Source organism: Callithrix jacchus, chromosome 2, assembly GCF_049354715.1.
Source record: "Callithrix jacchus isolate 240 chromosome 2, calJac240_pri, whole genome shotgun sequence".
NCBI classification, from domain to species: Eukaryota; Metazoa; Chordata; class Mammalia; order Primates; family Cebidae; genus Callithrix; species Callithrix jacchus.
In genome coordinates, this window is record NC_133503.1 from 55,741,117 (window position 1) to 55,764,653 (window position 23,537).

General features: G+C 40.0%; 1 protein-coding gene across 10 annotated transcripts in view; it reads left to right on the forward strand.

The window, feature by feature from the left end:
- Positions 1-23,537, forward strand: part of SGCD (sarcoglycan delta) — a 1,112,169-nt gene that overhangs the window by 718,423 nt on the left and 370,209 nt on the right. The gene's annotated exons all lie outside the window — the stretch shown is intronic.

Here is a 23,537-nt window from a genome sequence, read left to right on the forward strand (position 1 = left end):
GAGGCCCAGACATCAGAAACATGATGGTAAAGAATGGACAAGGTCTTCAACCTCATAGAGCCTACAGTCTGGTGGAACAGGTAGGCACTGAATACATGGAGCAAAAGGAAACTACGTACTAGTAAAATGGGAAAAGTTCCCTCATCCCCCTCTCAGGATGTGCGATGAGAATGTGACTCACTTCTTCAGTGCTCCGCTGCTCAAACCTCTAGGGGAGCATACAGACAGGCAGACTGTGGGGCTCTGACCCTGTAGCAGTGTCGAGGGGTGAATGCTTACAGCTGAAGCCCTGGTGGACGTGTGTTACAGGGTGCTCTTTTAGTTTACCCGTCCTTAGGCAGCTTGGGTTAGTCAGCTCAATTAGACTCCTGCCTTATCAGGACAGGGGGCTTTCTGTATCTCAGGGTTTTTGCCTTGGTGTACCAGAAAAATTGGATCATGTGTGGGCTTGGAGAATGAGTACAAGGTTTTATTGAGTGAGAGTAGCTCTCAGCAGATAGGGTAGCCAGAAGGGAAATGGTTTTCTCCTGGATTTGGGCCACTTGGTAGCTTGGGCTCTCCTCTGACTGACCCAGCCAAACTTCACCTCATTCTGCCAGTCAGTAGCCTGCCAGCATGCTGGTACCTGTTGGTGCATTCCTCTCAATATCCAGCTGCCCGTGTGCTCCTCCACTGATGTGCTCCTCTCGATGTCCAGCCACATGTGTGTCTGCCTGCTAGGGTATTGGGATTTTTATAGGCACAGGATGGGATTGTGGCAGGGAAATGCAACATTTGGGCAGGAAACAAAAATGCCTGTCCTCACCTAGGTCTGTGGGCACAGGCCCAGGGTTGGAGCCCTAGTCAGGGACCACTCCTTCTTCTACCCTGCACTTCCCTGCCCCACTTCCATTTCCACATCATCTAAAGGGAACACATCCTTCCCTTCTCAGCACTTTTCTTCTGTATCAGTAGGGAACCGAGTGACAGGGACAGGGTAGACCTGCCTGAATAAATGAAATGTGATGAAGCAGTTCCTTTGCTATATAGCAATCTAAGATCTCAAATGTTATAGGTGTTTATTTTCACAAGGATCCTACAGAGTACATTCAACAAGCTTCATGCTGTTTGTGGTGCAGTAAAGCCAGCTCATAGTGGCTCGTGAGAGCCAATTGTTAAATTTTCAGGAATGCTACCAATGAGTCAGTTGTTAAACAGCTATAATTAAAATTAAATTATTTATAAACATATAATTAAATAAATTAAAAGATAAATACTCGAAACTCATTACTTCCTAATTATTTGTACTACATTTTATGGCTCTATGCTCTTGATGTTATTTAGTTTATAGTATCTGTATAGCAGTGGAAGCACCATGTGATACTGTGCTCCTGTGCATCTCTTCTCAGTTCCATGTAGAGTGAAGTCATGTTAATAGGTTGAAATTGGCCATAGTGAGAATATTTATACCACAGATATTGGCAAACACTACAAAGTAAGATTATCCTTCTCCCAGAGTTAGTAAGTACTTATTAACTTAAGTTAGTAAGTTAGTTGGTAAGTACTTAAGTTAGTGAGTACTTAAGTTAGTAAGTACTTACTAACCAAGGGCTGTCTTACTTTAATGTTAGACATCTAGAGCATCCATCTGCCTCTGAGATTTAACTGGCTATTATTCAGATACTGTGGGATGAGCTGAGAGGCGGTGGAACCAGGAGCCAGGTGACTCAGATTCCAATACCCACTTTGCTGTTGGTGTGTTTTGCATTGTAGGTATGCCACTTAACAAATGTCAGTCCCTGACACTCAAAGGAAATGAATAAGACCCGTTTCTTGCCATGAAAAAGGCCATATTCTAAGCAGTAAAAGACAAAGATACATCTAACTAATTACAGTCACTTGCAATTTAATGGTGCTCTGGGAGTAAGATGAGTAAGTCTCATATAGGACCCTTGGGAGGAATCCATGAGAATATAATATGTGAAGTAGGAACTAAGCAGAATGCACTGGCGCCTAGTAGATGAAGGAGAACCTTGGCAGGTTATGATTTAGTCATGTCTAGATCAAGGATGAGAAGCATTTTTGGGGGGACTGGTAGTAGTGGATGACATAAGTTTATAAATTAAGATCAGTGTGTGATAAACAGTTGTGTAATGCCAACAGAATTTATAATTTTTATTTACAAATAATGATCTCTTCAGTATTTTGAACATAATAGCTCCAATAACTGAAAAAAATGATAAATTAAAAGGATTAATATATCAGAAAATAGCTGGAAAAACCAATTTGAGAATTAAGATGATGGAGAAGAGACATTACCAGACACTGTAAGAGGAAACCTGTACTAGACAATCTATAGTGACTATTACTTATCCACAAAAAGGACAGTTATTACATTATATTATCAGGGCCATAATTCAAGTACTTAACTTTCTAGACACTTTCACTTTTGTGGGCCCTTTCCTCCACAAAAATATGTGCAAGAGTGATATTTTACAATTGTATTGGTATAAAAACTAATATGTTCATATGATATTTTCTTTGACCTAAAAGTCTGCTTTTTTTCTTCCAATTTAAAAAGAAATTTAAAAATTTGTGTTTGAATTTCAGTCCTCAAACTATTGTGTGCATTGACTTTATGCATGCTGTGCTTTCATGGGTAAGTCAGTTCTGCCTCTGACTTGTTCAAAAAGTTTATAGCAAATGAGGGAACAGTCGGGTAAACTCTTGGAAGAAGAGGAAATACCATATAAACATACAGTCTTTTGAGAATTCATATTGGCTAGAACAGGTTTGCATAATCATACTGCATTGGTTACTTTGCTATTGGCTTCATCAGTGGATTGAAAAATCACAACAGCAGCTGTGTCTGTCATTAATTTACTGAATGACAGAATGTGTGTGATTATGCAGGGTATGTGCAAGGTAAGTGTGTGTATATTGTGGAAATGAGTGAATGCTGAACAAATGGGAGAAGCAAAGGCTATTTATTCTGAACTTCCTATAGCAAGAAGGTCAAGCCATCACTGATTTTGGCAGAGACTCAAAGGCAGGCAAAGGGCTTTATAATGGGCGAAAGGGAAAACTTTAGGAATGCCTTGCTTGGAGGCTGTGCCATGGAGAAGCTGGGTGCAGCTAACTAGGACTGGGGCATCCTATGTGATTGGTTAGGATGCATATTTAGCTTTCTCTGATTGGTCTTAAGTTGGAAGCAGAGACAAAATTAGGGAAGCTGTCAGTAATTAATCATGTCCTGGCCATTTTAGGCCAGATTGTAAGAGTTATTGTTTAGCTTCCTCGATTGTCAGTAGAGACAGTAGTCTGGCTTCCTGCAAGTCAGACTTTTAGCTGGCTGGCTTCATGAGTTGTTTATTGTAGATGAGAGAGTGGTTTTCTGGGCAGGTTGCTGCGTTTTGTGGGGCTCAATTCTGTTTTATATATGGTCTGGCCATCATCCATTTGTATATTCAGTCATTCAGCATGTACCAAGCTCTGTGCTAAACTCTGCATCTAATCCTCTTCATGATCCTGTGAAGAAGGTACTCCAACATTTGCAGAGAGGAAATGTATCATTAGAGAGGTTACATTTGTTAGGAAGAGGCAAAGCCTTGTTTCAAACACATATATGTCTGTCTGTAGCCTGTGGGCTTAACCACCATGCTGTACTGGGATACACTTTTCTTCCTTGCAAAATGAGGAGATAAACAAAGATAATCTCTAGAGTTCCTTTGGGGTCACATTTGCTGATTCAAAATTTGACCTTTCTTTGTTAAGACCGTAGTTGGTCAACCAGAGCAACTATTAACTGCCAACACAGTGATACCATGAGTTTAATTTTGCCATATCCACAGGACCTTGAATATGTTCATATTTCTATACTTAGAATTTTGAAAACTCAAAAGAACTGAAGTCAAGCTACCTGGGTAACTGAACCCTTTTTATGAAGTAAGCCCTGGAGGAGTTATGCTTCCATACTCTCCCCACCACAGCAATCCATTTTCCCCGGAACGATTTAATTTCATGCACAGAGAGAGATTTGGCGTAGGCGAAGAGAATGCACTATCATGTCATTCAGTCATGTCTGCAAGTTCTCAGCTTCTCCCCAGTGCTGTAGAAGTGATTAATTCCTTGGGAAGGAAGCCAAGAAAATCATGAAAATAGCAAAAATATTTCGACTGCAATTGTAGAGCACATAAACTTGTCAGTGGAGTGATGAGAAAACTGCTGGGTTGCCTCTTATTAGCAGCAAAATGTTTTATTTATATATATGATTTTGTGTGTGTCTTTATTGTTGCAGTGTGGAGGGCATCCGGAGGTTTTGGGCTTAGGTAGGCAGAGTTTTGGAGAGAAAATATTTCATGTCCTTGTTGGACTTCTCAACTGAGAGATGCTGAGCTTTTTGCCAACAGTATTGATTGGTTAATATGTTTTGAGTGTTCCCCCGTGTGGAGCCTGGCAGGGTAGTTTACAACATGTGACTTATTGACCTCTGGACAGTATTGTCGAGGCTGTTTCAAGAGACAGGCATGTGTGAGAGACAGAAAAAAGAAAGTGTGTTCTCACAGTAATAATGATAGCTTACACTGCCTGACATCTCAGTATATGCTAGGCCTTCTGCTAAATACTGACCATGTACTATTTCACTGACCTTCACTGTAACTTAGAAGGAGCTACTGTCATGATTCCTATTTTGAGTAATTGAGGTGACATAATTTACCAATGCCTACAGATGGTAAGAGGTAAAGCTAGGGATCGGTCCCAGTACTCTGACTCCTAAGCCTACGGACTAACCATTAGGACCTACTGCCTCTCAGAAACAAAGATGACCGAGGTCCAAAAAGGGCTTTACAGATATTATGGTCTATTTCTAGGAAGCTAAAGGGTTTGCAGAGGAGCCATGGAGGAAAAAGTATTGATCAGGTTCTTATCCCTGCATCAACCTGAGCAGGTTGACATTTGAATTATATATTCAGTATCTGGACTCCCTGTAAGATCTCCTTTGGAGAGCTCATTCCAAGAGTGGGGAGAGAATGAAATTTGAAAGAAAACATTTTTTTTCTAGTTTATGGACTTCATTTTGGGGCAGTTTGCCTGCAAACTTTTTCTATAAAGGATCAAAGAGTAGCAGTTTTATGCTTTAAGGTCCACATAATAATCTCAATTGCGTATTCTTTTGTGTGTGTGTTTTGCTTTTTATAAACCTTTAAAGATGCAAAAACCATTCTTAGCTTACAAGCTTTAACAAGAATAATCCCCAAATTGGATTGGCCCACAGGCTGTATGTGGTTTGTCCTCTCTGTTGTAGAGGACAAATCCAATTGTCAGAGAAGGAAAGTGATTTGCTTGAGGTTACACAGCTGAGACCAGAACTTAAATTGTCCAGAACAACTTTACAGGCCCTGTTGACCACACTGGGCAGTTAGACATCCGCTGTGACCTACAGCATGTCAGGCACAGTGCTAACTGCTTAGAAGATTAACATGTAGGAAAAGCATCTGTGTCTCCCCTAGCAGCTTAGAGTCTATGGAGAAACAAGTCTTAAATGCGTAAGTTAACCAGCCACACAGAGCCCTCCTCAAAGCAGTGCACAAGTCATTGTCCAACAAGGGACTGAAATATTAAATGCCGAGTTCCAGGGAAGCAAGGTAAAATGATTTTTGACAACTCCCAACCAAGAGCAGGAGCAAATTTAATGAGTTTCTGCGCAAAGGGATCTGTTGTTCTCCATCTCTCTTGCCTATGGAAAAATGGGTTTGAATCTGTCCTAAAGCTGATAAAAAGGCAGGATTGAATAACATAGTACCCTTTGCTTCTGGTCAGCATCCAAACCTTTTTAACCCCTTTGTGCAAGTGTTCCAGGGAATTTGAAAGCTGTCCCTATAGGCTAGATACATCTCCCCCGAGGCCCTGCCTGAAGTTTTCTCATTGGTTATTCCTTCCGCTTAGACATTAGTCTTTGGTTTAATGTGCAGATGTGTCATCTGCGAGACCTGACAGTCTGAAGAGATAGCATTGTGGGTATTTCACATGAGAGTGTTAATCAGAGTAATATCATCATCTAGCTAAGCTCTAAGAAAAAGTGCAGTTAGGTCTTACTTGAAGGGAAAGAGCAGTAGAAAACCTAAAACGAAGAATGTGTGGGTGGGATGAGCCTCCTGTAGGTTTGTTGAGGAATCTATTTAGAATCAGAGACCTGTTGGGGGGAAGTTCTAGTGGGAACTGCCTGAACATCTGATGGACAATTGAATGAAATGATCTGCTAGTTTTTACCCAACTCTAGTATTTTATTACTAAGATTGTTGGGAGGGGAGATGATAAAGGATCCTAGAAAAGAAGCATCTTCATAGTTATGCATGGTAAACCTGGCTATTCACCAAAATTATGGGTGCCTTCCTTTCATAATGTGGAGTTGCTGCTGGCAGATGGTTTCACACCCAGAGAGTACATTTCCCAGCCTCTCTTGCATTCAGATATGATCAAGTGCATACTTCTCACTCATGGAATATAAGCGGAAATAATATGTACCAATTATATGCCTGGCCCACAAAAGTGCCTTACCTGGACTTCACTATGCTCTTTTCCTCTTCCAACTTCCTGGCCAGAGGACTTCTAGGGTAACCTTGAACATCGTATATTGAGGGTGGCAGAGCCCCCATTAGCTTGGATCCTATACCTCTTTGGGTATGTTGTCTAATACGGTAGGCACTAGATGCATGTGGTTGTTTAATTAGTAAACTCCAGTTCCTCAGTCATACAGGCATTTTGAGCATGCATCATAGCCATGTGCCTGTGATTTAAGTGGCTACCATATTAGATAGCATGGATGTAGAACATTTCCATTCTTTCAGAAAGTTCTATTGGATCACTATGCTTTATTGTATATGAGCTTTTATATATTCTTTTACTTTTGTAATAGTTGATTTATTAATATTCCTATTAATACAAAGTTAAATGCAAGATTGACAAAGAGGGTTTGTTGACCCTCAAAAGACAAGTATTTGTTGGATGTCTTTGTTTCAGGTACTGTTCTAGAATGTGGGAATTTGTCAACAAAGACAAAATTTCCCATACTCAACGAGCTCATTGTTGCAGGCCTTGTAACTTGGCTATAGGATTTCTCAAAGTGCACATTTGTCTGGTGCAAATCCAGGCTTTTAAAATGCATTATAGCAGCAATATTCTTTATAATCAGGTTTTCAAATTCCAGCTACATTCTAAGCAGCAGGTTCACCAAAGTAGAAGCCTGCCTTTAGGAGTGGAAAAGATCAGAGGACCTAAGAGAAAATAGTCCTGTCTGTGAGGATGTCCAATGTGGCTTTACAGGCCAGCTTCCTTGATCACCATGACTTTCCAGAACTCTTGTACTTGGGGCTTCCTGAAAATGTGTCTAAGTGGAATAGTCTTACTATATCTGCTGAAGGCAGATGCTTTAGTTCCCTTGGTCAAGACAACAAAGACGAGGGAATGATGAAAATGGCTTGCAAAGCAAATTAATTATCCAAGTAATGCTGAATTGTCCATTTCCCTCTTAATGTGCCCCGTCTTCTCCCTATGCTGCGTGGACTTCACATAGAACATTCTCTACATGTTCATTGTTTATCTTTCTTCCTTACTGGACTGTATATCCTAGAGAAGTAGGGATATTGTCTGTCATTATCTAACATGGTATTTCCGGGGCCTGGAACATAGTACAAGAAATACTTGTTCCTGTCACTATATATTGACAATCATGTGATGAAAATATTTTTGTTTTTTTGTAATCTGCTATAGCAATTTCTAATGCGTACCTCATGAAAGTTAATTGGTATTCCATAGAACCTATGGAAGTTAATAGGTGTTATATGAAACAGGGTGAGGAGAGTAAGTAAGGCTGCTTTAAATAAGTATGTTTCATTGTTGCAGGCTTTTTTGCACCACTCCTATGGTAATACAGTGGTTCTCCGGCATCAATGAGCATCACACTCACTAGAAGGCTGTTAAAACACACGTCACTGGACTCTGCCCCCATAATTTCTGGTTCAATACTCTTGGTGTGGGCCTGGGAATTTACATTTTAACAAGTTCCCAGGTAATGCTACTGCTGTTGGTGAGAGCCAGTGTGGAGGTATGTTATTGACACTTGGAGAAAATATATAGTTTCCATCATTTCTCAAAAGTGTTTGACTAAAGGTCTTCTTAAACCTATAGTTCTGTTTGACTTGAGGATATGATGACCTACTTTAGACTCAAGTGCCAATGAATTATGAATTAATGCATCCATGTTTTAAAAAGGACATCTGGGCAGATAACTATTGAAGCACAAATAATGTGTTGCTATTAATAGAATTTGGATTTCATTCCAGAATAATAAGGACAAAAGTTTTAGGTAGAGTATTGAAAAGAAAGATCACCTACTCGCTCTAGTTATAAAATGAGTTTGAACACAATCTATATTGTCTGGAAAAGTAAAGTTTATGTCTGTAATCATTGAAATTACTATTGTTTAAAGCAATTCTTATGCTTTGTATCTGCAGCTGTTCTAGTTTAAACACACATTGCTTGGCCCTGAGAACATGCAGCTTTTTACTTCTTGGACTCTCCTATGATTTGAAATGTGTTATTCATAAGTCTTCTAAATTCCAAATATTCGAAAGAACAGATGTGGACCTAAAGGAATAATCAACTCTTGCTGATATTGCTCCAAAAGGCAATATATGGTGTTTCATTAGAATGAAGGGCTGCATTTGGCTCTCTTTGTTTTGAGATGTTGGAATGGCAGAATATCCGTAGGATAACCCAGTGCTGTATGCCATTTTATGCTTATAGGAATGTTAATGATTCAGCTCAGTGCTAATTAATCTCCTAGACACTTCAGATAATATACAAAATATATAAGACATATTTCTTGCCCTCACAGAGCTTATAAACTAATTTGCAAAGTAAGACCTACTCATGAAGTGATTAGAGCAGAAGTTTTCAAATTTATTTGCACAGTAGCTTAAACAAATAGAAATTGAGATTCCCAGGACCCATGTTGGTCCTATTAAAGCAGCTATGAAAAGGGCAGTGCCAGAGAATATGTATTTTTAATAAGTTCCCCAACTGAGGCTGATGACAAGGCGGAGCTGTAACCCACAGGCTATATTAACATTTGTTGGATAGTAAAAGATGCTCTATTGTTCACTATTATAATAAATTCTTCTTAATCCAGACAACATATTCTATATTCATTCAATAAGGTAGGTAGAATATGTGCTATCTAATCTTGTTCTTTCATTGGCAGGTAGAACTGAAATGTGGCAAGGCCGTGAAGGGCCCTTATTAGCTTAACTACAGAGGTCTACGCAGTCTAGAGAGCTGCCATGCAGTTAAGAGACAATGAATAAATTGTCAAAAAGCAAGATACTGTGACAGAGCCATAGGTGGTAGTATTTTACAACATTGGTCCGTAATTGGTTAATTAGATATTTATTGAGAACTCACTGTGTACCAGGCACTGTGCAACGCACTGGGATTGTGATAAGCAAACCACATGGCCCCAACTTTCTTAGCCTCTACAGTCTGGTGGAGATACACATAGGAAATAGTCATGGTCTTTTCCCTCTTTTTTAAAAAAATTATCATAAAATATACATAAGTTCACTATTTTAACCATTTTTAAGTATATAGTTCAAGTGGCATTCGGTGCTTGCATATTATTTTCCAACCATCATAATCATCTCCAGAATGTTTTCATCATCTCAAGTTGAAACTCTGTACCCATTACATAATAACTCCTAGAAAACCTGGCAACAATTAATCTGCTTCCTGGTTATATGGATTTGACTACTCTGCCTACCTCATATGAGTGAAATCATGCAGTATTTGCTTTTTTTGTGTCTGGCTTATTTCACTTAACTTAATTTCATGAAGGTTTATCTGTGTTGTGATATGTATTAGAATTTCAGTCCTTTCGTATTGAATAATCTTCCATTGTACATAGACACCACATGTTGTTTATCCTTTCATCTATCCATGGACACGCAGCTGTTTCCACCTTTTGTCTGTTGTGTATCATGTTGCTATGAACATTCATTCACAAATATCTGTTTGAGTCCCTGTTTTCTATTATTTGGGATTATCCCTAAAATTGGTATTATTGACAGCAATTGTGAGAACTCAGTTCTTATCTTCTTAGTTAAAATGATTCAAACAAGAGACATGCAGCAAAGGAGATATGGCATAGAGCAATTTTTTTTTTGCAAAGGAGAAAGCACATTCCGAAGATTAGGTGCAAAAGAGAAAGTACGTTCTGAGAGATGATTCAGCACAGACTGCTCAAAATGAGAAAGTATTGCCTGTTACTGGGGAAACTCCCTTAATGGGAGTTTACATGATTATTCATAATGGGGTGGGAAGAGGTGTTACCACTTCTGGGTGGTCCTTTGGGTGCACATGCGCAGTAGCTCTACCAGCTTGTTCATACATTGCATGTCTTGTTAGCATCTTTAATCTCCACCCAGGGGTGTTTTTACAATTATAATAAGCAAAGGGTCAGTCTGAAGACAAGTAATGTCAAAATGTGCATGCTGTCTGCAGGAGAAAGTCCCTAATGAAGATAGTTCTACTTGGATGAGCTTGACTACAATGTGAGCACTAGGGCTCTTTTTGTTGATGGTACAGTCACCATGGTTGCTGCATCCCAAAGACATGGTTACTTCCTTGACTACCTATCCTGCCTCAGTACTGCTGGATCATATGGTAATTCTACATTTAATTTTTTGAGGAACTGCCATACTGTTTTCCCCAACAGTTATACACTTTCATAGCCATGGTCTTTTGGCAAGATAGCAGAAGTTAGGTATTATTCTGATGAGGAGTTTCTGCTCATCATAATTGTTTCAGGATCATTAAGGTTGACTACTTCAAGGCCCCATGGCAGCCCTAGGTCCCAAATCCACATCTCTTCCAACCCACCCTGACACCATTTCCTGTTCTTCTTCCCATCCATCCTGCCCAGTGAGGAAAAGCCACAGCAGTGCACTTCAGCTTTCAGAGTAAAAAACAGACAAGCCCAGGATCGGATGGCCTGTAATGTGTTCCTTAGAATCAGTTTCTCCGTTCCTGGTACCGTTTTCTGTAATTCTGTTGCCATACCCCAAAGGAAAAGCTTTGCTTTTAGAGAACTTGGGCTCTATTAAGGTTGAGCAAAGGCCTTGGGCATAGGCACTGGGGAGTTCTAATCTCAACTTTGTTCCATATTGTGTGGCAGCCCCAGGCAGGTCATTTAACCTCTACAATTCCTTGTGTTTTCTGACTCGCTGAGATGATTGTAATGACCTCCCATTGGAGCTGGTGCTAAGGAAACCGTAATGACAGAGGGATGTTTGTTTTAAGATTTTGCTGAACATTCATGAAGCTGTAAAAGACTTAGACTTTCTTGCTCCTGTGTCGGTGCGCACATCTAAAATGGGGGTCCCACATGCCAGTCATATCATTACTCTCAGATAAATTCCCCACTACCTTATGAGGACTGATCTAGGCCTTGATGTTCATCTCTAGTCCTTGTAGTTAAACATCTGGTTTATGGAGGTTTTTTTTCTTTAGTTGTTTGAGAAGATGGAAAGGAACCTAGGAGAGAGGGTCATGATATTCCCTGATATCTCTTTTGTTTTTTCGAGATGGAGTGTCACTCTGTCACCCATGCTGGAGTGTGGTGGTGTGTCTTGGCTCACTGCAACTCCCGCCTCCCAGGCTCAAGAAATTCTCTTGCCTCAGCCTTCCAAATAGCTGGGATTGCAGGTGGTGCCCCACCATGCCCAGCTAATTTTTGTATTTTTAGTAGAGACAAGGTTTCCCCATGTTGGTATAACAGGCTAGTTTGGAACTCCTGACCTCAAATGATCTTCCCACCTTGTCCTCCCAGAGTGCTGGAATTACAGGTGTGAGCCATCGCGCCTGGCCTCCCTGACATCTGTTTCACCCAGAATACTCAGAACTGAGCACAAATATTCTTAAGAATGTTGTTTCCATTCCTTCATCTGCTTACCTGTATGTATGTGTGTATAATGTCATCTTTATAGGCATTCTCTCTCTGTTCATCCCATCCTATCTTTGATGAAGTACTCGATGCTGTGTATTTGTCGGGGAAATGACAGTCTCACAAAGTATTAGAGAGAAATGCATCTTCTACTGAAGGTTTCATAGGGGAGCCAGAGCAAGGAGTTCACCTCTCACCTCCTGCTTCAAATATCTTAACTAACTTTTTCATTATGTCCTTTTCCTCCTAAGTCAGTGTTTCTCTTCTGAACCACTGTGGGTGCTCCCTGCCTCTGCCTTTCGCCCCTGGTACATCCAGAATGTTTTTTCTTATTTCTTCCCTCCTACGTTTCACCTGTTAAACCTCAAATTCCTCCTCACTCCCGATACCACACAGAGAAGCTGACTGACCAGCTTCTGTCTCAAAACACTTTCTGTGTATATTCTTTCTCAAAATGCAGTGGTAGATCGTGTGTATTTTTCATTTACTTTTATAGAAAACCCATGGAAAAATGGGTTTTCTATAACCACAGTGATAAATTTTGTATTTCAAGAATTTTTAAAAGATATCCTTTAAAATATTTTGTTATGAATTTGTTGCTTCATTTTTTTGGAAGATGTACATCATGGTAGACAGATATCTAAGATCCTTGTTCTCTGGAGTAAATACCTTACATCCTTTCCTCCCTTTCGACGAGGGAAGAACTTGTAAATATGATGCAATGCCACTTTTGTGATTATGTTATTGCCTAAGGGACTCTGCAAATGCAATTAAGGCTACTAATCAATTGATTTTGAGTTAATCAAAAGGGAGATTTTCTGGGTGTCACCAGTCTAATCGCATAAGCCCTTCAAATATGGGTATAGAGGTCACAGACTAAGAAAGTCAGAGAGCAGACATGTGAAAAGGCACACATGGCAAAGAACTGAGGTAGCTTCTAGAACCTAAGAGTGGACCATAGGCACCAGCCAACGAGAGAAAAGGAGCCTCAGACCTGAGGCAAAACGTTGGTCTCAACCTTGTAAGGGCCTCATCAGAGCACCCAGTTCTGTGTCTGAGCTTCTGATGACAGAAACCAGGTGATGCTAAATAAATGCCACTAAATATATCACAGTCTTTTACACAGCAACAGAAAATCATTACATGCACTTTATTCTTGCTTGTTTCCCTTCCATTTTGGATGTTAGCATATTCTTGCTTTTATAAAATGATCATCCTGCTAGAGGATAAGATTTTTTATCTTAAACAAAATCTTTATTTAGCAAAAAGGTTTACAAACCCATGTCAACTCTTGCTGCCTTATAGGGTTTGTTTAGGAATTTTAGTAAACAGTGAAATTGCCAAGTCTAGAAATCACAGATTGAAAAGATCCCCTTTCTCTGCCTGTTATCTAAATTTTACTGCTCTCCCAAGCTCACTTCAAGGCAACTTCTTCAAGGGTTTTGAGGTGTTTTCTTCCCCCAAGAAATTGTCTTCCTCCTAACAGCAAGTTCTTAAATCCTGTGTCTGAGTAATAACTTTCATTTTGTTGTCAAGATGGTTTTGAGTCCTGTCAGTTTAGTTTCCCCCTTTTTGTCTTGCCTTTCCAGCTATAGGCCTGGAGGCAGGACCACAGTTTCAAGCTCCTGAGTTACCCGCTGAGTCTGGCCAGATATCTGATGCCCAGTGGGTCCTCTTACATCCTTTTGGATTGATTGATTTTACAAGGCAGGGGCCAAAACTCCCTGCTAAATAATTGATCAACACACCTTTTGGGTTTTATATCCACTCCTGTGTGTAGATATCACCTGCTGTATCTGGCCCCATCTTTGCTAAGAAAAAGAAAAAAAGCCCTCTCGGCATAAATCCCTCTTTCAGAGAGAGAAATAATTTTAGCAGCAGCTGGTCCGTGACATTAAAGATTGAATGACTGTAATGTGTTCCGACCATGGTTGACTTGTTAGGAATTCTGTAAGGCAAGAAATAACCTGAGAGCCAGAGACCTTGGAGATTGCACGAAAACGATAGTTGTTGGTGGTGTCCTTCCTTGAAGCATCACTTTATAATTCCTGGGCCATTAACACAGCTACCCTTCCATGGCTTCTCATAACTGCAGGAGAAGCCCCAGCATCTCCGTGTGTCACTGCCAGCTTCTCCTCCCCTTCCATTCTCGTTCCTGCTGCCATCCTTGTACAGTCTGTGATAAGTTTTACTCACCTATGTGTTCTTCTGTGCTCCTCTCCTCTCGTCTTTATTTGGTGCATCCAATTTCCTCTTTAGGACTGAAGTTTCCTACAGTCTTTTGTCCAGTCCCATTCACCCAGTCATTTCTACATGTGTCCTTCAATCCATTCAAATTTCACCTCCACACGGCCTTCCCTAACCTCCCCAGGGAGTAGACTTTTTCAAAAGCACTTAAGGAGTGTTTTCCCTGTGGTAAGCATTTTATACAAGTGCTCTTTCAGAATACTCGAAACAGCCTGATGAGGTGGATGTTATCCCTGTTTTTACAGAAGATAAAGCTAAGGTTTAAGGAAGTTAACTGTTGTATTAGTCAGGGTTCTCTAGAGGGACAGAAATAATAGGAGATATATATATACACGTATACGTGTGTGTGTGTGTGTGTGTGTGTGTGACTTTATTAAGTATTAACTTATACGATTACAAGGTCCCACAATAGGCTATCTGCAAGCTTGAGGAGCAAGGAGAGCCAGTCCAAGTATCAAAACTGAAGAACTTGGAGTCAGATGTTGTAAAGCAGGAAGCACCCAGCATGGGAGAAAGATGTAGGCTGGGAGGCTGAGATTTCTTTTTTTCACTCTTTTTTTTATTTTTAAAGCAGACACTTGCTCTTGTCATCCAGGTGGAGAGTGCAGTGGTGCAATCTTAGCTCACTGCAACCTCTGCCTCCTGAGTTTGAGAATTCTCCTGCCTCAGCCTCCCAGTACCTGGAATTACAGATGTGTGCCACCATGCCCAGCTAATTTTTGTATTTTTATTAGAGACAGGGTATCCCCACATTGGCCAGGCTGGTCTTCAGCTCCTGACCTCAGATGATCCACCTGCCTCCCTCGGCCTCGCAAAGGGCTGGGACTACACAGGCATGAGCCACCACCCCTGGCCCCCGTGTTGAATCTCATGTGCACATCATCCTGTCTTCTGCCACCTTCCTCTTAGTCTCCTTTTTGTCTGTGTTTAATCATCCTCTCTGTCCCACTCCCAAGGATATTTTGTCTTCTTTTCTAAGCCCAAGGCCTCTGTGTCTAGGGAAGAAGTTGAAACTAAGATCTCTGCAGTCAGATTGACCACTTCCTGGTGACAAGTTTAGGCAAGTTTCTGGGCTTCTTCAAGTTTCAGTTTTCACATCTGTAAAATTGCTCACAGCTGTAGGTTCTGCCAATGTATTTTCTCCCAAATGAATGGGGCTTATATTCTCCTGGAAGTAGGAAGACAAACACTAAGTAGTAACATAATAAAGAAAACACTTACAAAAATATACTTAAGTCTTCTTTATTCTTCAAAAAGAAGTTATTTTTGTTGACTTTGACTCTGTCTTAAGCCATGCTTGCTTTCTTTACTTTGGCTACAGTACAAAGGAAAAAAATATTATTTTCTTTTTTTTTGAGACAGAGTTTTTCTCTTGTTGCCCAGGCTGTAGTGCAATGGCGCATTCTCAGCTCACCGCAACCTCCGCCTCCTGGGTTCAAACGATTCTCCTGTCTCAGCCTCCCAAGTAGCTGGGATTATAGGCATGTGCCACCATGCCTGGCTACTATTTTGTATTTAGTAGAGACAGGGTTTCACCATGTTTGCCAGGATGGTACCGATCTTTTGACCTCGTAATCCACCCGCCTCTGCCTCCCAAAGTGCTGGGATTACATGTGTAAGCCACAGCGCCCGGGCCCTTATTTTCTATCTTACTGGCCTCATCACCCATTCATTCACTCCTTAACCTACTACAAACCCCTTTTTTCCTTCATTTCCTTAGTTTCCAAATTCAACACCCTTTGTTCATTTTTCTTCTCTTTAATGTCTCTGTAGTATTTTTACTACAGTGGTCAAACTTCTCTGTTTTCAAACTATTATGAACATTCTTAGTTCTGTTCCAAATGAGGGCTTCCTATTTTTGTTAGAGATAACACTTTTCTTCAGATCTCTCACACTTCATACCGTATCATACACTTTGAGTCACCCATCACTTTTGTTTGCTCCCTCCCAAGTAGTCCCCTGGCCCAGCGGGGTCCTTATTTGCAGCATGCCCCTTTCCTTTCCTTGTGTTTTCTTCCCTTCTCTGGTTCTCACATTCTATAGACAGATTAGTTACATTGCATCTATGCCCAGCCTCAGAATAATTTTATGGCCTTCGACAAACTACTTGTCTGAGCTTTGGCTTCCTAATAGGTAACAGAAATAGTAATGATAATTTTCACCTCTAATAGTTATTGTGAAGATTAAACAAAATGATGGATAAATAACCCTATCTACTCCTATGCTAAATAGCAGGCACATGGCAGCTGTTAATATTATCTGCCTCACACCACCCCAACCCCCTCATTAGGTTCTTTTTACTGGAACAAGAACCAGCAGTCATCTCATCTTAGTCCTATAATTTTGTTTTCCTCCAGTGTTCTCCATCGAATACCCCAGATCCCCTGTACACATACTAGATCAATATTACCACTGCATAGTTGGGAAGATTTAGGAAGTAATATCACAAAAGCATGGGCTTTGGCTTGAATTTTTATTCTGTGTGTTCATAGCTAAATAACTTTAATGTGGCTTTTGAACCTCTATGAGTTTCAATTGCTTCATGTTGAAAATTGCAACACTATTCACAATTGCTAAGAGATGGAATCAACCTAGGTGCCCATCACTGGTGGATTGGATAAAGAAAATGTGGTATATATAAACCCTGGAATACTACACAGCCATAAAAAAGAATGAAATCATATCTTTCACAGTAGCTTGGATGCAGTTGGAGGCCATTATCCTAAGCAAAACATAGAAAGAGAAAACAAAATACTGCATGTTTTTGCTTACAAGTGAGAGCTAAACATTGGGTACACATGGGCATAAAGATGGGAACAGTAGACATTGTGGGTACTGGAGAGGCAAGGGTTAATAGGTATTGTGCACTATGCTGACTCCCTGGGTGATGGGATCATTCATACCCCCAAACCGCAGCATCATGCAATATACCTATGCAACAAACCTGCACATCCTGCTGAATCTAAAGTGAAAGCTGAAATTACTTCTTTCGAAGTTACAGCTGTGATGCAGGGCTGGTGTAGGAATTCAAACTATCAAGCACCTAGCATAGTGCCTGCTGCAGAGTTCTCACTCAGTAGATAGTAACAATTGGTATTATAGCGGCCCCCTTTTCTCTCTAACCCAGAGAATGAACTGGTGAAACCTTTGATGGACCGTCATGGTAAATTTAGCCTTTATCTCTGCTTCCAGCTGCCATTGCTGTCTTACTTGCTAGTATCCCTTACATGAGATTTCAGACCCATGAAAGGGGCCTCATTTTTCTCTCTATCCTACTGTTTTTTCTACTCCTCTCTTCTGGAATCCCAATCCTCCCTTCTTGTTCTCCCAGGACAAGATCAACTCTCACTTCATGAAGTGAAGAAAACATACAAAGGATTTGAGACTATTACTGGTCTAGACCTTATTATACCAGTCTGTAATTGGGACTCTTTCACATTTATTGTATAAACACATGAGTTTAGCAAATTATTCTACAGTCATTGGTAGTATTTTAAAATCATGTTACTTTTATATGATTTGCCCCTTTGATGTTTTATTTCTTTGCCACCCACCAAGTGTTGAACAGTCACAAAGTAAAAACTCACTGAACTCTTATTGGTGATGTTTGAGGTTGATTTTCACGGAATTCATAGCTCACGAACCATCTGATCCTTAGGTCACACCATTTATTTCTTGGCCTCTGCACAGAACCTTTCTCTTCAAGATGTTCCATCTGCTTTGCAGAAATTAGCTCGTGAGTCATTTCCTTTCCCCACCCTCCTTGTAAACTGTAGCAGCAGACATGCAGCCCATTTGGAGTAAGTGGAAGTACAGGGTTGCATGAAGCAGTATAGGGAGTTAGAAGCAGGCTGAAGTCTGTCAACTCCTGGTTCAGGGTTGTTATCACCCAAAGCATTGAGAAATTAGGCAGGTACAGCTCTGTTCAGTGGAAAGAAAGTGTTTTGGAGCCAGACATGATGGCGCACAGATCCTGGCTCTGCCTGTTGTATGCTTTGAGATCTTTGGCATCCATAAAATGGGATACTTATATCTACCTGTCAGAACTATTGTACAATAAGAGAAACTGTATGAAAAGACACTAGCATGGTACCTGGCACAGAGTACTATTTCACAGTATTAGTCTTCTGACCGAGAGAGGTTTCCATGCCCCGCAAAGAGAACACTGCAGAAATTATTGATACCTACACCAAAAACCTCACAAATAACTTCTCAACTGACAGCATTCAGGCCTGTTGTAAAATCATGTTTAAAAGTTGATTATTTTGCTCTTCTTACCTAACAGGATGGAAACTTGATAAAAGACACCTGTGAGTTAGGGTCGTTTTTGTTATTTCCTACCTGATAGCAAGAAAGAAAAGTCTGAAAATTACCTTTTTCTCTTACTTTGACTTTCCAAGAGCTGATCAATTTTTATGTTCCCTAAAGAGTAGAATCCAATAAGGCAGTCTGGAATCCAGCTAATGACGTTTAGTTGTGCATTCTAGGGTGGACCTTGATAGAATGTTTGTTTCATCTTTGGTTTTATTTTCACTCTTTAAACTGACTACAAACGCTGAACGTTGAAATGTTAGCCTGGGTAGGAGTCAGAGGAGTACCTGCTTGGCTGCATAGCAGTGCTGTAGCCCGGACTTTCCTCATCTTTCCCATTCAGGATGGCTAGCATGACCCTCAGTTGACCAAACTTCCAATAACTGCTAAGTATAACATTAGACCAGGTATATATATATAAAGTGCTTTTTAAAAGCTGCAGTTGGATATGAATACAAACAATAAAATGGCTTTTTTCCACCTATGTTTATAAATTGGAAAGTAACATAGTAATAAAAATAGCAACTGAGGGTAGCTATTTTTTTAGAATATTCTTTCTGCACCAGGACCAACCTAATTTGAACCTGAAAAAATAAAATCGTATTGGATTAGGTTTTGGGTTTGTTTTGTCTTTTACTAGTGAGGATAGAGGAGCACAGGGAAATCAAGTTATTTTTGTCAATAGTCTTATTTGTCACAGACATAGGTGCCAGTACTCACATGTGGAGAGGCTGTCTCCAGAGTCTAAGAATTTAGTAATCATAGAGAGAAATTTCTCATTCTAGTATTTATTCATTCCTTAATGTGGCAAATATTTATTAATCACTTATTATGTTCCAGGTGTTGCAAAGCATAAGAGATGGCAGAGTGAATCAGGCAGGCTTGGTTCTTATTCTCATTGAGGCCACAGCCTTCCAGAGTAAAAGAATAAGCATAGAAATGATGAAATAAAATAATTGCACACTGATAAATGCTATCACTAAAACCAGCAGATACTGAGATGGAGAGCAGAGGGTGAGGGGAGGGGCCTATTTGGATCAAATGTTCAAAGAGGGCATTCTGGGAGGAGTGACATTTAAGATGAGATGAACGACATGAGAAGATAGCCTACCACATAGGTGACATGTCAACTGAGCTGTTACATAGATATACAGAGCTCAGAGAAGACCATGCCTAACATATTACTTTAGACTATGAAGGCATTTCATCCTTCAAACGTAGAAGGCCAAATGCAGGATGAGTGGGTTGTGTCTTCCTGTTAAAACCTTCAACTTTTTTGAGATAAGATCTGGCTCCGTTGCCCAGGCTGGAGTGCAGTGGCAGGATCATAGCTCACTGCAGCATCAATATCCTGGGCTCAAGCAATTCTCCTACCTCAGCTTCCTGAGTAGCTGGGACTACAGGCACATGCCACCATGCCTGGCTAGTTTTTTATTTTTATTTTTTGGTAGAGACAGGGTCTCAGGAACCTTGAACTCTTATAGTAGCTGTTCAGTTATGAGTTACCTCTTTCTTGAGCCTTCCCAGCATGTAAAACAAACCTTGTCTTTGCTGTCCCAAACATTTGAAATGAATTTCTTTTTTTGTTTGTTTGTTTGTTTGTTTTTTTGAGACAGAGTTTTGCTCTTGTTACCCAGGCTGGAGTGCAATGGTGGGATCTTGGCTCACCGCAACCTCCGCCTCCTGGGTTCAGGCAATTCTCCTGCCTCAGCCCCCTGAGTAGCTGGGATTACAGGAACACGCCACCATGCCCAGCTAATTTTTTGTATTTTTAGTAGAGACGGGGTTTCACCATGTTGACCAGGATGGTCTCGATCTCTTGACCTCGTGATCCACCTGCCTCGGCCTCCCAAAGTGCTGGGATTACAGGCATGAGCCACCGCGCCTGGGCCTGAAATGAATTTCTAATAGGTTAGCTTCCTTGGACTGAGGCAAGAAAACTGGGAAAAATATTTTTTTTGTTTTTGGAGTAACAAGTGTCTTCACAAAGACCTTAGGACTTAGAGATGGAGGACACAGTGCTGAGATTTTGGAAGTGGAAGTCATGTGACTTGATTTCTTTGAAATGGTGGTACAGAAGAGATAAAACTGACGCATTTGAATTCAGGTAATTCGCAGTTTCCGAGCTTGCAGAAAGGCTGAATTTGGACTGTGTTCTGCACCCCATTTTTCTCAGTTAGAGTAAAATGTGGCATCTTGCCCATCCCTTTCTCTACTTGTAGGATTTCTGGGAGAAAGTTAAAATACTTAAACTAGCATTCAATATTAAACTATTCTGAAGCACTCTAGGTAAAACCCAGTCTTAAATGGTTCCACAACCATTTTACTGCAGTTTTCCAAAGCACAGTTCTTGTACATCTCTACCAGTTTCAATCTTTAAATACCTTTCAATTCCCTGTTTTCTGAAACCTATAAACTCAGCCTATAAAAATAATCTTAAATGTCCATCAATTAAATTATAAAATTTGTATAAAACTTAATGATGCATGTCTTTTAAAAAGAATGAGGTAGATCTAGATAAAATTATCATAAAAGGACATTGTTGATATAACATTGACAGGAAATAAAGGTTATGGAGGAGGAATTGACACACATTTTCTGTAAAGGGCCAGATAGTAAATATTTTCAGCTTTGCAGACCATATGGTATCTATTGCAATTACTCATCTCTGCTGTTTTGGTGTGAAAGCAGCCACAAACACTATGTAAACAAATGAGCATGACTATATTCCAATAAAACTTTTCACAGGCTTTTACAAAAACAGGCAGTGGGATCACAGGCTGTACTTCGCAGACCCCATTATAAACTATGCAGAGTGGGAAATCATCTGTTATTAAACAACAATTAAATATTTGGAAGGATATATACCAGACTGTTCCATGCTCCTTTTATTCTAGAGATAGAATAACAAAGTGAGTTTTTCTAGCGTTTGGTATGTTACAATGAGCAATGATTGCTTTTATACTGAGCAAAAACAATGAAGGCACTACCATTGTGATGAAAAATCAGCTTTTGCACTGTTCTAGGTAGCTCAGTCTAAATAAGTAATATTTATCTATGGTTTTACTGTGCCCTCAGAGCAATTGCTAGTATTTTATTCTTTGGAGACAGCAACCAGAAGCATAGTATTAAACATTAAATTTACATAAGACCAGAATATAATTACCATCAGTGGCGGCCAAGTTTTCAGTCTTGAATGGAATAATATCTAGATATACAGTAAAGGTCTCTCGTTAGTTATACTTTAGTTATACTTTACCTCATATTCTAGAAGAAGATGAATCTTAATGCAAACTCTTAGGGAATGCTAAACTCTAGATATAATAAAACCAACCAGCCACAGTTTTAAAGTATTTCTCCGCAACCTGAATTTTGCATTATCAGAGCATTGCCCTGTTCTTGAAAGGTATTTCCATAGATTAGAAGGTGCCCTTCATGTTTTTCTGTCATATGGCATTAATACACACAACTGAAAGGAGAAAGCAGCTTATCTAAAAGTCTGTTTTGTGTGATTATTTTTTTTTTTGCCTGATGGCAGTGTTAAAGATGGGATTTGAACATGGGTTTGCAGGTAGGTGTGACAGCTCTATAGGTCACTACTGACCAGAAGGCTCTCTGATTTCACGATTCAGCTGTTGATTGGATTCAGTGCTTTGCAAGGTTCAAATCCTTGGATGGTCTTTACATGAAATGAATGACCATAATTCAGCATTTTAGATTTCATATCTAGGTGCAGTTGACCAAACACGAAAACTAAAGTGTTGCCAAGGTTAGGGCTCATTTTAGTGAAAAAGGAAGCAGAAAGTATATTCTTAGGTATTGAATGGCCTGCCTTCTGCTTGATTGCAGAATGCCAAGCCAGGAACAATGGCTCACGCCTGTAATCCCAACACTTTGGGAGTCTGAGGCAGGTAGATCACAAGGTCAGGAATTTGAGACCAGCTTGGCCAAGATGGTGAAACCCCATCTCTACTAAAAATACTAAAATTGGTTGGGTGTGGTGGCACCTGCTTATAATCCCAGCTACTCAGGAGGCTGAGGCAGAAGAATCGCTTGAACCCGGGAGGCGGAGGTTGCAGTGAGCCGAGATGGTGCCATTGCACTCCAGCCTGGGCAACAGAATAAGACTCTGTCTCAAAAAAAAAAAAAAAAAATGCTAAGACAAATACTTCTCCTACCTGGTAACATTTCCATATTAGTGAAACCTGCTTTTGGTGGATTTAAAATAGGGGTTAAATAGAGCAAAGCTATGGTTTCTCATTTACTCCTAATTAGTGGAAAGTCTCTTTAAAACGTTTAGCTAAAATAGGCTTTGTATTTTCAAATACAGAAACATGGATTGGCTAATATATATTTAGTGAATATATATGGAGTGGTTCATCAAATTGCTGAAAAATTAAACCATTTTTTCTCTTAGAGCAATTACAGTTATTCCACTGTCTTTCCACAGTTAAGTGAATTCTCTAAAATACATCACTGGACATATAAATTTGTTCTCCTTTTAACTGCCCTCTACAAATGTCTGAAAGGAAATGCCCACCAATCAAGTGGATAAAGAAAATGTGTAATATATGTTCTATGTAATACTACTCACCCATCAAAAGGAATGAAATAATGGCATTCACAGCAAACTGGATGAAATTGGAGACTATTCTTTTAAGTGAAGTGACCTAAGAATGGAAAACCAAACATCGTACATTCTCACGCATATGTGGGAGCTACACTATGAGGACACAGAGGCCTAAGAATGATACATTGGACTTTAGGAACTTGGCAAAAAGGGTCGGAGTAGCAAGGGATAAAAGACTACATGTTGGGTACAGTGTACACTGCTTGGATGATGGGTGCACCAAAATCTCAGCAATCATGACTAAAGAACTTATTCATGTAACCAAATGCCACCTGTTCCCCAAAACACTATTAAAATGAAAAAAATTAAAAATTTTAAGGAAAACTGTCTGGGAGGGGAAGAAAGTGCTTTGGCACCTTAATTTGCTTATTC